Source organism: Lissotriton vulgaris, chromosome 10, assembly GCF_964263255.1.
Source record: "Lissotriton vulgaris chromosome 10, aLisVul1.2, whole genome shotgun sequence".
Taxonomy (NCBI): Eukaryota; Metazoa; Chordata; class Amphibia; order Caudata; family Salamandridae; genus Lissotriton; species Lissotriton vulgaris.
In genome coordinates, this window is record NC_141698.1 from 1,136,130,999 (window position 1) to 1,136,146,062 (window position 15,064).

At 51.2% G+C, this 15,064-nt stretch overlaps 1 protein-coding gene across 2 annotated transcripts in view; it reads right to left on the reverse strand.

Moving 5' to 3' along the window:
• Window positions 1-15,064, reverse strand: part of LOC147689453 (trimethyllysine dioxygenase, mitochondrial-like) — a 480,372-nt gene that overhangs the window by 426,993 nt on the left and 38,315 nt on the right. The window contains exon 1 of one of the 2 annotated variants that reach the window (XM_086942229.1): window positions 14,398-14,464. The exons of the other annotated variant lie outside the window; for it this stretch is intronic. The gene's annotated coding sequence lies outside the window, so the exon portion shown is untranslated. Of the gene's footprint in view, window positions 1-14,397; window positions 14,465-15,064 lie in introns of those variants that run through there. 2 annotated transcript variants of the gene reach the window in all.

Genomic DNA, 15,064 nt, shown 5'->3' on the forward strand with positions numbered 1-15,064 from the left:
CACGCCTTGCAGAGTACAGCCCTAAACGTAGTCTATGTAGATCCAGCGGTTCCATCAGTGGGGAGCCCAGCCTTGCAGAGTACAGCACTGAGCGCAGTCTATGTAGATCCAGCGGTTGCATCAGTGGGGGGCCATGAGTGGCAGCGTACAGCACTACACACAGTCTCCATAAAACCAGCTGTTCAATCAGTGGGGGGGCCACGCCTTGCAGAGTACAGCCCTAAAGGTAGTCTATGTAGATCCAGTGGTTTCATCAGTGGGGGGCCGAGCCTTGCAGAGTACAGCACTAAGCGTAGTCTTTGTAGAACCAGCGGTTCCATCAGTGGAAGACCAAGCCTTGCAGAGTACAGCACTGCACACAGTCTCCATAGAACCAGCTGTTCCATCAGTGGGGGGGCATGCCTTGCAGAGTTCAGCACTGCACACAGTCTCCATAGATCCAGCAGTTCCATCAGTGGGGGGCCACGCCTTGCAGAGTACAGCACTGCACACAGTCTCCATAGATCCAGCGGTTCCATCAGTGGAGGGCCACGTCTTGCAGAGTACAGCACTGCACACAGTCTCCATACAACCAGCTGTTCCATCAGGGGGAGCAACGCCTAGCTGAGTACAGCACTGAGCGTAGTCTATGTAGATCCAGCGGTTCCATCAGTGGGAGCCACGCCTTGCAGAGTACAGCACTGTGCGCAGTTTCTGTACATCCAGCGGTTCCATCAGTGGGGGGCCGAGCCTTGCAGAGTACAGCACTGAGCGCAGTCCATGTAGATCCAGCGGTTGCATCAGTGGGGGGCCATGAGTGGCAGAGTACAGCACTGAGCGCAGTCTCCATAGAACCAGCGGTTCCATAAGTGGGGGGCCACGCCTTGCAGAGTACAGCACTGGACACAATCTCCATAGAACCAGCTGTTTCATCAGTGGGGGGCCACGTCTTGCAGAGTACAGCACTGTGTGCAGTCTCTGTAGAACCAGCGGTTCCATCAGTGGAAGACCAAGCCTTGCAGAGTACAGCACTGAGCGCAGTCTATGTAGATCCAGCGGTTGCATCAGTGGGAGCCACACCTTGCAGAGTACAGCACTGTGCGCAGTCTATGTAGATCCAGCGGTTGCATCAGTGGGAGCCACGCCTTGCAGAGTACAGCACTGTGCGCAGTCTAAGTAGATCCAGCGGTTGCATCAGTTGGAGCCACGCCTTGCAGAGTACAGCACTGTGCGCAGTCTATGTAGATCCAGCGGTTGCATCAGTGGGAGCCACGCCTTGCAGAGTACAGCACTGTGCGCAGTCTATGTAGATCCAGCGGTTGCATCAGTGGGAGCCACGCCTTGCAGAGTACAGCACTGTGCGCAGTCTATGTAGATCCAGCGGTTGCATCAGTTGGAGCCACGCCTTGCAGAGTACAGCACTGTGCGCAGTCTATTTAGATCCAGCGGTTGCATCAGTGGGGGGCTACGCCTTGCAGAGTACAGCACTGTGTGCAGTCTCTGTAGAACCAGGGATTCCATCATTGGGGGGCCATGAGTCACACAGTACAGCACTGAGCGCAGTCTCCATAGAACCAGCGGTTCCATCAGTGGGGGGCCACGCCTTGCAGAGGAGTACAGCACTGCACACAGTCTCCATAAAACCAACGGTTCCATCAGTGGGGGGCCACAACTTGCAGAGTACAGCACTGTGCGCAGTCTATGTAGATCCAGCGGTTGCATCAGTGGGGGGCCACGCCTTGCAGAGTACAGCACTGTGCGCAGTCTATGTAGATCCAGCGGTTGCATCAGTGGGGGGCCACGCCTTGCAGAGGAGTACAGCACTGCACACAGTCTCCATAGAACCAACGGTTCCATCAGTGGGGGGCCACAACTTGCAGAGTTCAGCACTGTGCGCAGTCTCCATAGAACCAGCTGTTCCATCAGTGGGGGGCTACCCCTTGCAGAGTACAGCACTGTGCGCAGTCTATGTACATCTAGCAGTTGCATCAGTGGGGGGCCACGCCTTGCAGAGTACAGCACTGTGTGCAGTCTCTGTAGATCCAGCGGTTGCATCAGTGGGAGCCACGCCTTGCAGAGTACAGCACTGAACGCAGTCTATGAAGATCCAGCGGTTGCATCAGTGGGGGGCCATGAGTCGCAGAGTACAGCACTGAGAGCAGTCTATGTACATCTAGCAGTTGCATCAGTGGGGGGCCACGCCTTGCAGAGTACAGCACTGTGTGCAGTCTCTGTAGATCCAGCGGTTGCATCAGTGGGAGCCACGCCTTGCAGAGTACAGCACTGAACGCAGTCTATGAAGATCCAGCGGTTGCATCAGTGGGGGGCCATGAGTCGCAGAGTACAGCACTGAGAGCAGTCTATGTACATCTAGCAGTTGCATCAGTGGGGGGCCACGCCTTGCAGAGTACAGCACTGTGTGCAGTCTCTGTAGATCCAGCGGTTGCATCAGTGGGAGCCACGCCTTGCAGAGTACAGCACTGAGCGCAGTCTATGAAGATCCAGCGATTGCATCAGTGGGGGGCCATGAGTCGCAGAGTACAGCACTGAGTGCAGTCTCCACAGAACCAGTGGATCCATCAGTGGGGGGGCACGCCTTGCAGAGTACAGCACTGTGTGCAGTCTATGTAGAACCAGGGATTCCATCAGTGGGGAGCCACGCCTTGCAGAGTACAAAACTGTGAGCAGTCTCTGTACATCCAGCGGTTCCATCAGTGGGGGGCCACGCCTTGCAGAGTACAGCACTGTGTGCAGTCTCCATACAACCAGCTGTTCCATCCGGGGGAGCCACGCCTAGCAGAGTACAGCACTGAGCGTAGTCTATGTAGATCCAGCGGTTCCATCAGTGAGAGCCACGCCTTGCAGAGTACAGCACTGTGCGCAGTTTCTGTACATCCAGCAGTTCCATCAGTGGGGGGCCGATCCTTGCAGAGTACAGCACTGAGCGCAGTCTATGTAGATCCAGCGGTTGCATCAGTGGGGGGCCATGAGTGGCAGAGTACAGCACTGAGCACAGTCTCCATAGAACCAGCGGTTCCATCAGTGGGGGGCCACGCCTTGCAGAGTACAGCACTGTGTGCAGCCTCTGTAGAACCAGCGGTTCCATCAGTGGGGGGCCACACCTTGCAGAGTACAGCACTGTGTGCAGCCTCTGTAGAACCAGCGGTTCCATCAGTGGGGGGCCGAGCCTTGCAGAGTACAGCACTGAACGCTGTCTATGTACATCTAGCAGTTCCATCATTGGGGGGCCACACCTTGCAGAGTACAGCACTGTGTGTAGTCTCTGTAGAACCAGCGGTTGCATCAGTGGGGGGCCATGAGTCGCAGAGTACAGCACTGAGCGCAGTCTCCATAGAACCAACGGTTCCATCAGTGGGGGGCCACGCCTTGCAGAGTACAGCACTGTGCGCAGTCTATGTAGATCCAACGGTTCCATCAGTGGGGAGCCACGCCTTGCAGAGTACAGCACTGAGCGAAGTCTATGTACATCCAGCAGGTCAAACAGTGGGGGGTCACACTTTGCAGAGTACAGCACTGAGCGCAGTCTCTGTAGAACCACGGATTCCATATGTGGGGGGCCACGCCTTGCAGAGTACAGAACTGTGCACAGTCTCTGTACATCCAGCGGTTCCATCAGTGGGGGGCAGAGCCTTGCAGAGTATGTATGTATGTATGTATAGGCATTTATATAGCGCACTACTTACCCGGAGGGTCCCAAGGCGCTTCGACCGCTGCAAAACCCTTCCTGGCTTCCCTGAGAGATGGTCCCTTAATGGGTATCTCCAGGGTGAGACCAGGCATCCCCGGCGGTCTGGTGGGGCCGTTAGTGAAGATGAGGCAAGCTAATGCCCAGAGTTGCCGAGTGTGATCGCTGATCAGAGTGGGCACCGAGGCGAGAGAATTATCGAGTCCGCTCACCCTGGTCCAGAAACCTGCCGCGCCGGGAATGGAACCCTGGTCCCGGGCCGTCCTCTGCTCTCGGGTCTGCCGCCTCTAACCAGTGAGCCACAGAGTACAGCACTGTGTGCAGTCTCTGTAGAACCAGCGGTTCCATCAGTGGAAGATCAAGCCTTGCAGAGTACAGCACTGAGCGCAGTCTATGTAGATCCAGCGGTTGCATCAGTGGGGGGCCATGAGTCGCAGAGTACAGCACTGAGCGCAGTCTATGTAGAACCAGGGATTCCATCAGTGGGGAGACACGCCTTGCAGAGTACAGAACTGTGCGCAGTCTCTGTACATCCAGCGGTTCCATCAGTGGGGGGCCATGCCTTGCAGAGTACAGCACTGAGCGCAGTCTATGTAGATCCAGCGGTTGCATCAGTGGGGGGCCATGAGTCGCAGAGTACAGCACTGAGCGCAGTCTCCATAAAACCAGCGGTTCCATCAGTGGGGGGCCACACCTTGCAGAGTACAGCACAGCAAACAGTCTCCATAGAACCAACGGTTCCATCAGTGGGGGGCCACGCCTTGCAGAGTACAGCACTGCACACAGTCTCCATAGAACCAGCTGTTCCATCAGTGGGGGGCACGCCTTGCAGAGTACAGCACTGAGCGCAGTCTATGTAGATCCAGCGGTTGCATCAGTGGGGGGCCATGAGTGGCAGCGTACAGCACTGCACACAGTCTCCATAAAACCAGCTGTTCAATCAGTGGGTGGCCACGCCTTGCAGAGTACAGCACTGCACACAGTCTCCATACAACCAGCTGTTCAATCAGTGGGTGGCCACGCCTTGCAGAGTACAGCCCTAAACGTAGTCTATGTAGATCCAGCGGTTCCATCAGTCGGGGCCGAGCCTTGCAGAGTACAGCACTAAGCGTAGTCTTTGTAGAACCAGCGGTTCCATCAGTGGAACACCAAGCCTTGCAGAGTACAACACTGTACACAGTCTCCATAGAACCAGCTGTTCCATCAGTGGGGGGCCACACCTTGCAGAGTACAGAACTGTGCGCAGTCTATGTAGAACCAGGGATTCCATCAGTGGGGGGCCACGCCTTGCAGAGTACAGCACTGAGCGCAGTCTATGTAGATCCAGCGGTTGCATCAGTGGGGGGCCATGAGTGGCAGCGTACAGCACTGCACACAGTCTCCATAAAACCAGCTGTTCAATCAGTGGGGGGCCACGCCTTGCAGAGTACAGCCCTAAACGTAGTCTATGTAGATCCAGTGGTTCCATCAGTGGGGTTCCGAGCCTTGCAGAGTACAGCACTAAGCGTAGTCTTTGTAGAACCAGCGGTTCCATCAGTGGAAGACCAAGCCTTGCAGAGTACAGCACTGCACACAGTCTCCATAGAACCAGCTGTTCCATCAGTGGGGGGGCATGCCTTGCAGAGTTCAGCACTGCACACAGTCTCCATAGATCCAGCGGTTCCATCAGTGGGGGGCCACGCCTTGCAGAGTACAGCACTGCACACAGTCTCCATAGATCCAGCGGTTCCATCAGTGGAGGGCCACGTCTTGCAGAGTACAGCACTGCACACAGTGTCCACACAACCAGCTGTTCCATCAGGGGGAGCAACGCCTAGCAGAGTACAGCACTGAGCGTAGTCTATGTAGATCCAGCGGTTCCATCAGTGGGAGCCACGCCTTGCAAAGTACAGCACTGTGCGCAGTCTCTGTACATCCAGCGGTTCCATCAGTGGGGGGCCGAGCCTTGCAGAGTACAGCACTGAGCGCAGTCTATGTAGATCCAGCGGTTGCATCAGTGGGGGGCCATGAGTGGCAGAGTACAGCACTGAGCGCAGTCTCCATAGAACCAGCGGTTCCATAAGTGGGGGGCCACGCCTTGAAGAGTGCAGCACTGAGCGCAGTCTATGTACATCTAGCAGTTCCATCAGTGGGGGGCCACGCCTTGCAGAGTACAGCACTGAACACAATCTCCATAGAACCAGCTGTTTCATCAGTGGGGGGCCACGTCTTGCAGAGTACAGCACTGTGTGCAGTCTCTGTAGAATCAGCGGTTCCATCAGTGGAAGACCAAGCCTTGCAGAGTACAGCACTGAGCGCAGTCTATGTAGATCCAGCGGTTGCATCAGTGGGAGCCACGCCTTGCAGAGTACAGCACTGTGCGCAGTCTATGCAGATCCAGCGGTTGCATCAGTGGGAGCCACGCCTTGCAGAGTACAGCACTGTGCGCAGTCTATGTAGATCCAGCGGTTGCATCAGTTGGAGCCACGCCTTGCAGAGTACAGCACTGTGCGCAGTCTATGTAGATCCAGCGGTTGCATCAGTGGGGGGCTACGCCTTGCAGAGTACAGCACTGTGTGCAGTCTCTGTAGAACCAGGAATTCCATCAGTGGGGGGCCATGAGTCGCACAGTACAGCACTGAGCGCAGTCTCCATAGAACCAGCGGTTCCATCAGGGGGGGCCACCCCTTGCAGAGGAGTACAGCACTGCACACAGTCTCCATAGAACCAACGGTTCCATCAGTGGGGGGCCACAACTTGCAGAGTACAGCACTGTGCGCAGTCTATGTAGATCCAGCGGTTGCATCAGTGGGAGCCACACCTTGCAGAGTACAGCACTGTGCGCAGTCTATGTAGATCCAGCAGTTGCATCAGTTGGAGCCACGCCTTGCAGAGTACAGCACTGTGCGCAGTCTATGTAGATCCAGCGGTTGCATCAGTGGGGGGCCACGCCTTGCAGAGTACAGCACTGCACACAGTCTCCATAGAACCAACGGTTCCATCAGTGGGGGGCCACAACTTGCAGAGTACAGCACTGTGCGCAGTCTATGTAGATCCAGCGGTTGCATCAGTGGGGGGCCATGAGTGGCAGCGTACAGCACTGCACACAGTCTCCATAAAACCAGCTGTTCAATCAGTGGGGGGCCACGCCTTGCAGAGTACAGCCCTAAACGTAGTCTATGTAGATCCAGCGGTTCCATCAGTGGGGGGCCCAGCCTTGCAGAGTACAGCACTGAGCGCAGTCTATGTAGATCCAGCGGTTGCATCAGTGGGGGGCCATGAGTGGCAGCGTACAGCACTACACACAGTCTCCATAAAACCAGCTGTTCAATCAGTGGGGGAGCCACGCCTTGCAGAGTACAGCCCTAAAGGTAGTCTATGTAGATCCAGTGGTTTCATCAGTGGGGGGCCGAGCCTTGCAGAGTACAGCACTAAGCGTAGTCTTTGTAGAACCAGCGGTTCCATCAGTGGAAGACCAAGCCTTGCAGAGTACAGCACTGCACACAGTCTCCATAGAACCAGCTGTTCCATCAGTGGGGGGGCATGCCTTGCAGAGTTCAGCACTGCACACAGTCTCCATAGATCCAGCAGTTCCATCAGTGGGGGGCCACGCCTTGCAGAGTACAGCACTGCACACAGTCTCCATAGATCCAGCGGTTCCATCAGTGGAGGGCCACGTCTTGCAGAGTACAGCACTGCACACAGTCTCCATACAACCAGCTGTTCCATCAGGGGGAGCAACGCCTAGCTGAGTACAGCACTGAGCGTAGTCTATGTAGATCCAGCGGTTCCATCAGTGGGAGCCACGCCTTGCAGAGTACAGCACTGTGCGCAGTTTCTGTACATCCAGCGGTTCCATCAGTGGGGGGCCGAGCCTTGCAGAGTACAGCACTGAGCGCAGTCCATGTAGATCCAGCGGTTGCATCAGTGGGGGGCCATGAGTGGCAGAGTACAGCACTGAGCGCAGTCTCCATAGAACCAGCGGTTCCATAAGTGGGGGGCCACGCCTTGAAGAGTACAGCACTGAGCGCAGTCTATGTACATCTAGCAGTTCCATCAGTGGGGGGCCACGCCTTGCAGAGTACAGCACTGGACACAATCTCCATAGAACCAGCTGTTTCATCAGTGGGGGGCCACGTCTTGCAGAGTACAGCACTGTGTGCAGTCTCTGTAGAACCAGCGGTTCCATCAGTGGAAGACCAAGCCTTGCAGAGTACAGCACTGAGCGCAGTCTATGTAGATCCAGCGGTTGCATCAGTGGGAGCCACACCTTGCAGAGTACAGCACTGTGCGCAGTCTATGTAGATCCAGCGGTTGCATCAGTGGGAGCCACGCCTTGCAGAGTACAGCACTGTGCGCAGTCTATGTAGATCCAGCGGTTGCATCAGTGGGAGCCACGCCTTGCAGAGTACAGCACTGTGCGCAGTCTATGTAGATCCAGCGGTTGCATCAGTGGGAGCCACGCCTTGCAGAGTACAGCACTGTGCGCAGTCTATGTAGATCCAGCGGTTGCATCAGTTGGAGCCACGCCTTGCAGAGTACAGCACTGTGCGCAGTCTATTTAGATCCAGCGGTTGCATCAGTGGGGGGCTACGCCTTGCAGAGTACAGCACTGTGTGCAGTCTCTGTAGAACCAGGGATTCCATCAGTGGGGGGCCATGAGTCGCACAGTACAGCACTGAGCGCAGTCTCCATAGAACCAGCGGTTCCATCAGTGGGGGGCCACGCCTTGCAGAGGAGTACAGCACTGCACACAGTCTCCATAGAACCAACGGTTCCATCAGTGGGGGGCCACAACTTGCAGAGTACAGCACTGTGCGCAGTCTATGTAGATCCAGCGGTTGCATCAGTGGGGGGCCACGCCTTGCAGAGTACAGCACTGTGCGCAGTCTATGTAGATCCAGCGGTTGCATCAGTGGGGGGCCACGCCTTGCAGAGGAGTACAGCACTGCACACAGTCTCCATAGAACCAACGGTTCCATCAGTGGGGGGCCACAACTTGCAGAGTTCAGCACTGTGCGCAGTCTATGTAGATCCAGCGGTTGCATCAGTGGGGGGCCACGCCTTGCAGAGTACAGCACTATGCGCACTCTATGTAGATCCAGCGGTTGCATCAGTGGGGGGCCACGCCTTGCAGAGTACAGCACTGAGCGCAGTCTCCATAGAACCAGTGGTTCCTTCAGTGGGGGGCCACGCCTTGCAGAGTACAGCACTGAGCGCAGTCTCCATAGAACCAGTGGTTCCTTCAGTGGGGGGCCACGCCTTGCAGAGTACAGCACTGAGCGCAGTCTCCATAGAACCAGGGATTCCAAAAGTGGGGGGCCGAGCCTTGCAGAGTACAGCACTGTGCGCAGTCTCTGTACATCCAGCGGTTCCATCAGTGGGGGGCCACGCCTTGCAGAGTACAGCACTGAGCGCAGTCTCGTAATACCAGTAGTTCCATCAATGGCCAGGTACTTTGTACATCCGCTATCAAGCAGAAATTGCATTTATTTGTGCAATATTGATATTTGCGTACAATAATCAGCCTATTGTATCAAATATTTCAAAAAGAACGATACTTAAATGCAATTCTATTCCTTACTGACGTCTGTCGACAGATGCATTGAGGAAGCCAAGAGCACTGACGGCCGTCACCACGCTTAACGCGTTGAACCATTTTGAAACACCAGGACTGATCCCTGACACGATGCCAGACGTCAGTAAGGAACAGAGTCCAAAATATCAAGGAGCCCGCCCAGGCCCACCCCAAGACGGCACAGATGACAACCGTCTATTGATGCTCTCCATATCACTGTCCTGATGAAGACCCCAACATGAGGCAATAATTACCCTTCAAGCGTACTTCGGGGGTCGAAACGTAGACTAAGCCATCTGAACACACCATAGGACACAAAGAAATAAATTAATTTGACCTATGTGTGATGCAATCCCGGAACCTTTTGTACATTTTGATTGTAAAGGCGTGTTTTGATTTTAACGTGATGTCTTTAAAAAGTCACACCACCTTTACCCGGTCCCTCACAACCTTCGCACTTCCCCTCCCCTTCCCACTGAGAGCACTCTGAAATGTAATGATTTGACACTTGCATTTAAGTATCGTTCTTTTTGAAATATTTGATACAATAGGCTAATTAATGTACGCAAATACCAATATTGCGCGAATACCAATATTGCACAAATAAATGCAATTTCTTTCTTCTTGATTCTCTTTGATAAATGTGTGTGAATCTATGGCAAATGTTTATGTGGTGAGTGTCTGTTTGATATGATACAGACTGATTATAGTACGTTAGTCATATTGTAACTCGGACCATTTCTTCTTTGTACTGTTATATGGACCCAGGTCCTTGAGTTCTAAGGGCCTACCCCTTTCTTACTCATAATATCAAGCAGAGTACAGCATCATGTGGGGGTATCTGACATGCGAAGTAGAGCACTGTATCCAGTCTTTAACAAGCAGAGTACCGCACCATATGGAATCTCTGACATGCAAAGTACAGCACTGTGCAGTCACTAACAAGCGAAGTACAGTAGTTTGATATTCACTAACTTACAGAGTTAGGCCCTGTAGACAGTCTCTAACATGTAGATTAAGGTATAGTGTGCAGTTTCTGACATGTAAAGTACAGTGCTCTGTACAGTCACTAATATGCAGAGTACTGTATTGTGTGCAGTCTCTGACATGCTGAGAATAGTACCTTGTGCTGTCTCTGACATGCAGAGTACTGTACGTTGTGGAGTCTCCGACATCCAGAGTAAGTCACTCTAGACACACTAACATGCAGAGTAAGGTAAAGTGTGCGGTCACTACAAGCAGAGTACAGTACTGTGTCCAGTCATTGACATGCAGATTAAAGCACTTTGTGCAGTGCAAAATGTAGATTACAGCCCGACTAGGGTCACTAACATGCAGAGTAAGGTGTACTGTCCAATTTCGGACATGCAGAGAACAGTACTGTGATCAGTTACTAACATGCAGAGTACAGTACCATGTGCAGTCTTTGACATGCAGGGTACAGTACTGTATACTGTAACTAACATGCAGAGTGCAGTACCCTTTGAAGTCTCTAACATACAGAGTACAGCACTAACACTAATTGTCACTAACATGCAGATTACAGTATCATGTACAGTCTCTGACATGCATGGTACAGTACTGTATACAGTCACTAACAAGCAGAGTACAGCACCATATGAGGTCTCTGACATGCAAGGTACAGAACTGTGTGCAGTCACGAACAAGTGGTGTACAGTACTGTGACAGTCACTACATGCAGAATAAGGTATAGTGTGCAGTCACTACATGCAGAGTACAGTACTGTGTCCAGTCACTGACATGCAGATTAAAGCACTGTGTGCAGTCTAAAATGTGGAGTACAACACTGAGTAGGGTAACTAACATGCGGAATAGCTACTATACAATGACTACTAAGACATGCATAGTACACCACAGTGTATAGAGTGTGCATGTAGTTTACATCACCATTTATATTCACTGATTTGCATAATACTGCACCGGGTGATGCAGACTGACATGCACAGTATATCTCCATTTATACTCAATGACATGCAGAGCAGTGTATACTGTCTGCCACTTCACGTAGAATGCCATGTGTATGGTATGACATGAAGAGTGCAGTACTGTGTATATTTGTTAACATTCAGAGTTCAGCACAGTTTGCACAATATAACAGGTAGAGTACATCTCAGTTTATATTTGTTGACATGCAGAGTACGACACAGTGTGTATTTTGTGACATGCAGAGTACCTCACAGTTTATATTCACTGACATGAAGAGAACAGCGCCCAGTGTAGAGTATGGCATGTAGAGTGAATAACTTTGTATATTCCCTGGCATGCAGAGTTCCACACAGTGTAGAGCATGACCTGCAGAGGACAGCACATGTATATGACATGCAGAGTACAACACAGTGTGTACAGAATGACATGTGTTATACAATGCAACTTGGATAGTCTAGCAAGTAGACTATATATCACTTTTTATGTTTACTGACATGAAGAGTACAACCCTGTATATACAGGCTGACATGCATAGTATAGGAGAGTATGTACAGGCTGACATGCAAAGAACAGAAGAAGAAGAAGTACAGTATGGCATGCAGAGTACAGGAGAGGATGTACAGTCTGACATGCATAGTACAGGGGAGGATGTACAGTCTGACATGCAGAGTACAGGAGAGGATGTACAGTCTGACATGCATAGTACAGGAGAGGATGTACAGTCTGACATGCATAGGAGAGGATAGTTTGTCAAGTCTGACATGCAGAGTACAGCACAGTGTGTGCCGAATGACATGTCTTATACAATGCAACTTGGATAGTCTGGCAAGTAGACTATATATCACTGTTTATATTTACTGATATGCTGAGTACAACACTGTATATACAGGCTGACATGCATTGTACAGGAGAGCATGTACAGTCTGACATGCAGAGTACAGGGGAGGATGTACAGTCTGACATGCATTGTACAGGAGAGGATGTACAGTCTGACATGCATTGTACAGGAGAGGATGTACAGTCTGACATGCAGAGTACAGGGGAGGATGTACAGTCTGACATGCATTGTACAGGAGAGGATGTACAGTCTGACATGCATTGTACAGGAGAGGATGTACAGTCTGACATGCTGAGTACAGGAGATGATGTACAGTCTGACATGCAGAGTACAGGAGAGTATGTACAGTCTGACATGCATTGTACAGGAGAGCATGTACAGTCTGACATGCAGAGTACAGGAGAGTATGTACAGTCTGACATGCAGAGTACAGGATAGGATGTACAGTCTGACATGCATTGTACAGGAGAGTATGTACAGTCTGACATGCAGAGTACAGGAGAGGATGTACAGTCTGACGTGCATTGTACAGGAGAGTATGTACAGTCTGACATGCAGAGTACGGGGGAGGATGTACAGTCTGACATGCATTGTACAGGAGAGGATGTACAGTCTGACATGCATTGTACAGGAGAGGATGTACAGTCTGACACGCTGAGTACAGGAGATGATGTACAGTCTGACATGCTGAGTACAGGAGATGATGTACAGTCTGACATGCAGAGTACAGGAGAGTATGTACAGTCTGACATGCATTGTACAGGAGAGCATGTACAGTCTGACATGCAGAGTACAGGAGAGTATGTACAGTCTGACATGCAGAGTACAGGATAGGATGTACAGTCTGACATGCATTGTACAGGAGAGTATGTACAGTCTGACATGCAGAGTACAGGAGAGGATGTACAGTCTGACATGTATTGTACAGGAGAGGATGTACAGTCTGACATGCAGAGTACAGGAGAGGATGTACAGTCTGACATGCATTGTAGCGGAGAGTATGTATAGTCTGACATGCATTGTACAGGAGAGTATGTACAGTCTGACATGCAGAGTACAGGAGAGTATGTACAGTCTGACATGCATTGTACTGGAGAGTATGTATAGTCTGACATGCATTGTACAGGAGAGTATGTACAGTCTGACATGCATTGTACAGGAGAGTATGTACAGTCTGACATGCAGAGTACAGGAGAGGATCTACAGTCTGACTTGCAGAGTACAGGAGAGCATGTACAGTCTGACATGCATTGTAAAGGAGAGCATGTACAGTCTGACATGCAGATTACAAGAGAGAATGAACAGTATGACATGCAGAGTACAGGAGAGTATATACAGTCTGACATGCATTGTACAGGAGAGCATGTACAGTATGGCATGCAGAGTACAGGAGAGTATGTACAGTCTGACATGCATTGTACAGGAGAGCATGTACAGTCTGACATGCATTGTACAGGAGAGCATGTACAGTATGACATGCAGGGTACAGGAGAGTATGTACAGTCTGACATGCATTGTACAGGAGAGCATGTACAGTCTGACATGCTGAGTACAGGAGAGGATGTACAGTCTGACATGCAGAGTACAGGAGAGGATGTACAGTCTGACATGCATTGTACTGGAGAGTATGTACAGTCTGACATGCAGAGTACAGAAGAGTATGTGCAGTCTGACATGCATTGTACAGGAGCGCATGTACAGTCTGACATGCATTGTACAGGAGAGCATGTACAGTCTGACATGCAGAGTACAGGAGAGGATGTACAGTATGACATGCATTGTACAGGAGAGGATGTACAGTCTGACATGCATTGTACAGGAGAGGATGTACAGTCTGACATGCATTGTACAGGAGAGGATGTACAGTCTGACATGCAGAGTACAGGAGAGGATGTACAGTCTGACATGCATTGTACAGGAGAGGATGTACAGTCTGACATGTAGATTACAGGAGAGGGTGTACAGTTTAACATGCAGAGTACATGATAAGATGTAGAGTCAGTAGACGCTGAGATTGGAAGTCAGGTGTCCACCCAAGGTTGGAAAGGTGAGCCCACATCATGCCCTCATTGCAGTCACCTGGTGACTCAGGCTCTGTCCAATGACACCTTATTTGTGTAAATTGAAATGCCCAGGGTAGTGAGTCCTGATAACTGTGTCACCACATATAAATTACAAGCATACAAGGGAAATGTTGGGCGTTTAGAAACCCAGAGTCCTCAGTGCCTTCTACGCTAAACTTCTCTCACCCGTAGGCTCTTGTCGTACACAAACCTTACCTCTTTTCAAATTAAAAACTAACAGTACCCAATCTAAAACATGAAAAGTACATCCAAAAGGTGAAAGGTACCTTCCAGCACACGACCTCACCTGAGCGCTCCTGCCTCTCTGCGGTTGGTGTGGATGCTCTGGACCGTGGTGCTCTTCTGCACAGGGCTCTGCAGTGGCCACTTATACCACAGGGCTGCATAGGCGTTGAACCCTGCCTCCTGTTACACAGCCCAGGACTTGCCTCTGGGCACTAGGTTTTGCATTAGCAAACACAGCAGTGTCTGGGATACTCCAGCACCTCTGATGGGACTTGTCACCAACAGTCTGCAATGACTCATTTTTAGGTCTGATGTTAGCCAAGTCCTTTTGATTTCACCAAACAAATGTACAGTCTATTTACATATAGGGGCTTTAAGCCACCCCTCATCCATTGGTCTGTTGTTGTGTCAGTCAAATTTTGCTTCCGCCCACTACGGTGTGGGCGGCCTACTTAAGCCACCGGTTAGCTTCACTTGATTGACTGCATTTTGCTCTCTCACAAGGAGTGCAGATGCTAACAAACTAGTTCTCTTCAGTGCCAGCGTTTTTGTTTTTTGTTTTTACTTTTTCATCATTTTAGTTTTGCCTTTGTGTTTAGGGCCTGATGTGGTCTGCTGCACATTCCATCTTTCTCATATCTTATCTCCTGTCAATGCTGTTGTAATTTTATTTTGGAGTGCTTTGGTTTTCTGACTGCTGCTATTTCCCAGCATACCTGATGTGTCCA